This window comes from Chelmon rostratus, chromosome 12 (genome assembly GCF_017976325.1).
Source record: "Chelmon rostratus isolate fCheRos1 chromosome 12, fCheRos1.pri, whole genome shotgun sequence".
NCBI lineage: Eukaryota > Metazoa > Chordata > Actinopteri > Chaetodontiformes > Chaetodontidae > Chelmon > Chelmon rostratus.
Genome location: NC_055669.1, coordinates 3367287 through 3371539, shown reverse-complemented (window position 1 = coordinate 3371539; position 4253 = coordinate 3367287).

Sequence of the window (4253 nt, the reverse complement as noted above, 5' to 3'; positions counted from 1 at the left end):
CTGAGAGATTTGGACAGCTGCTAAAATGAATCAGAATGGTCCTTTATCTGCATATTGGCATTTTACCACTAACTAGCTAGTTGACGATGCATTACACATGCATAAATGCACACTTAGAGAAATATGTAAAGTCATAGAAACATGAATCGTGGCATTAGAAATGAATCCAGACCCACATGTTAAAATATTTTTCTTCCCATTCCCTCCATGTGCACACACACCCAGCCTGCATACAGTATGTATGCATACAGAGATGATGCATACATATATTTCTGTTAATCTAACCTAACTGTTTTCTCTCCTGGCTAACTGTATAACTGTAGGGAGTTTTTGGGTTTCACAGCAGTGCGAGTGAATCTGTTTTCCTCTGCAGTGTTCTTCTCTTATTTTTCTTTCTTTTTTTATTTCTAGATATATTCAGACAGTTATTAATCTTATTCTGATGATGATTATTCTTTGTAAAGCAAAATGTAGTGTGTGTGCGCGCGTGTGTGTGTGCGCGCGTGTGTGCGTGCGCATGCGTGTGTGTGTGCGTGTGTGTGGACCCAGAGGGGGGAGGATCAAGCCAAACCTGACGCATCTATCTATCTATGGATTGATCTATCTATCTTATCTATGTGGCCCTCCTCTCTCGCTCTTCCTGCCTCTCCTCCTCCCCCTCAACGTTATTTGCTGTGTTTGTTATTTGGAAAAAATAAAACTTAAAAAAAAGAAAAAATGAAAATGCTATCACAATAAACTATAATAAAACATTCTAAACTCTAAACATGTCATTTTGATGGTTATGTGGAGATGGAAAAATACAGTGTTTAAAAAAAATGCATTTGTATTTTCTGTCTTGTTTTTCTGCCCATGTCGACTTCTCACTGTATGAATGAATGAATCAATCATAATGAGTCCACATGCTGTTCTGCTCTTTCTGATTTATCCATTAAAATGAGCAGGGAGCGACTTGTGTGCTCTTGGATCCGTGCCGTTCGACCTTCAGCAGTCATGGAGATTGTATTCCCTGATGAAGGTCAGCGAGACTGAGAGCCTGCTTAATGAATGAAACATTTTTTAACTCATATGTAGTCTGGGAAGGTTTGCATGTTCAGGGTGTGTGCAAGTTCCTACGTTTGCAGAAATATGCCACGTTCTTGAGACGTCAGTGAACGTGAATGTGTTAGCGCGGAGGCCATTTTAAGCACATGCTAATATGATAGCATGAAGCCAGGGAAGTAGAACTTAATTTTGTGTCACTTTCTAATTCAGCATACTTTATAAAGCCTTGATATTTCCCAACAAGCTGCTGGCTGTGTTAATGATCAATAAATAATTTAACAAGTGCTTTAAAGATCAATAATGAGGCATTGATAAGAATACCTCCTGAGTTGTGAAAAATCTATTAGCCTGGTGCTTATGTCCTCCGTTATGTCATCTGCTTTTCAGCTAGCTCATTGGTTTTTCAGTGAACACCACTTTCATTCTGTGTACAGACATGCTGTGAGGCTGTGCTGATGAACAGTGGTGCTCTCAGCTACATGCTAACATGCTAATATATGTGGCAGATCACGTTTACCATCATAGTTTAGCATTTCATCATGTCATTTGCTAAGCTAAACATGGAGAGGTGAGGCCGACGGCAGCGTCAGTAGTTTTGCAGGTACTTGTGTCATAAACCAAAGTATGAATTACATTGTACAAATTACATTTTTAACCAGAGGATGGTGCTAAATGAAAAGGTTAAGGGATCACCAAAGTGGCTACAATTCATCCTGAAGGGGAAATGAATGAATTTCAGGGCTGTCCATCCCAGAGTTAGACTGACAACAAACGTTACCATCCATGGACCGACGCTGCTGGTGTGCCTCACAACCTGCTGAGCTCCAGACCACACTGACTGCATTAACAATTACACCTGCACGCTCCACACCTGCCGCTGACTTGACTCGATTGTTGAATCCTTCGGTAACATCAGATGACCATACAGAACTGATTTACTCACTTGCCAGAGGAGAATTATGGAATTTTCAAAACCTGACAACTTTTTCTTATAAATGGCTTGTTACTGATACAATTTATGTCATAAAGGTTTGATAAATTATTTATTAACCATTATCAAATGGCATTAGTTACAACAAACCATAGGTGCCTAATTAAAAAATGTTAGCAATCATCTTTCCATGTTTTTATTACAGCTTAACTGACTAATGGAACTGCCTCAGTAGTTGTGGATTATGTGGTTCCTGCATATTCATGAAAGTTCCAGCTTTCCAGTTTTAAGACCAATGCTCCCACCTGAAAATGTCTGTTTCCCTTGGATTCAAACAGTTAGTTCATCTTAATTACAAAAAAAAAGCAACTTGTTTTTGCGCTTTCCTCTAGTGATGTCTTACCATGCAGATAGTTTTAGTTTTACTCGTCCAGGTTGTGAGGTAGGTCTCTGAGCTTCCTGCCTTCAGCCCAGTGGACCTTTTTCACAGCAGATATTTTGATTTGTCACAGAGGGAAAGCATAGTTGGACTAAATACCATCGCTGATGACGCTGTTTGATGTCAGTGTAACAGTAAGCCATGCGCACACAATGGCAGGGTCCTGAAACTGGTAAAGCTAAATAGAGTCCAGTCCTTAATGATATTATTAAGTTGTGTAGAAATGTCTGCTGTGGAAAATGCATATACAATGGTGGTGAATGAAATTTAATGTGTGGTGTCCACACATTGAAACTCAATTGTGAAATAATTTCCAGAAACTGTCCACAATTACCCCAATGCATAAACGCCAGACACCACATTTTTTAAGGAGACTATTTCTGTTGTAAAATGTAACTCCAGACAAAGCTTTTCAAAGTCCCTGGTTGGACAGTGTAATTTTACTATTACACTATCAACAACAACACACGGTTAGTATTGTAGAGGCTTTCATGTGTTACACGTACATCTTCTTGTGAGGCTGTATTGGATCATAGAAATGAAACACTACACCTTGAATTTTTTCAACAGCTACAGTAAATGATCAATAAACCAATAAAGAGTATCAGTGTTGTGCAGAAAAAAACCATGCTGCTGACTACAGACCTCACATCAGCACTGATGACAAAGAAAAACCTTAATGACAGTGAGTATGATGAAGCAGTGAATAAACAGTGATGTACCAGCAATGACTAACCACACATACTCTAACATCTGCGTATATTATATTTAATAGCTCCTGAGGTCAGAGGTAAAGTATACACGTGACCCATTTGTTAGTTTTGTGTTTGAAGGTGTTCAGAAGGAGCAGCTTCAGTGTGCCTGTCTTGAGTTAAGGCCTGTGTCATCTGTCATTGTATACTCCTTCAGATCTCAGAACAGGCTGCTGGAGTACATGGTGCATTTCCCATGTCCCACTGTACATCTGATCCAATCCAGGAAAACCTCTCTCTACACACAAAGAGAAATTCTATATCCGTGCTAAATTTTTAGGCTTAGAAAAGGTCAAGGTGACAAACAGGAAGCCAGGACCTTTTTAGGAAGGTTTTCAAACTTTGAGAAGTTGGGGGTTTTTTTTCCATTTATCATATCAAACATTATTTCTTCAATGCTTTATTTAATTACAGAGAGATACAGTGGGAGCAGTGGGAGCAAAATGAAAATTGTCATTAGATTGTGATTAAATGGTGCAATCTTCATGCATTAATTGATTGGCCCACCGTGTATTCATGTGGCTGTTGTGAAAATGGTATCATATGTGAATTGGACAACATCACTGACCAAAAACCAGGCATTGTGTGAGCTTCTTTTCTGGAAAACCTCCCCTGGAAAAGTTTTATTTCTGCACAGCACTGAGTTGCATGAGGTCCATGACATGGCTAAACAGAACAGGGTGGGGGGAAACTGAGGCACAACTAAATACAAGAACAGTAGATTAAAAAACTGTACATTCAAATCAGTTCAAGAAAAATGCTTTCTCCCCTGAAAACCAATCCTCCCACTGTTTAGCAAGCACAGCATATCAAAGGCTCCATGTCAGGGTCAACCCTGTCACCTAGAAAAGACGTTTATATACAACTAATTGAATTCATAATGACGTTGATCTTACAAACATACTTGCTGCCCAGGTTGGGTTCAGAATAAGCATTTCTTTGAGTGAATAAAACACCACATTTTGTGTACCATGCTGGAGCTGCAGGGAAGTGGTCGGGGTGGATGCTGGCTGTACAGTGTGCAGGGTTCACGTCCAGACTGTGGTCAGGTCTCGGCAACTTAAGCACTTCGGTTCAGGTTAGGGAA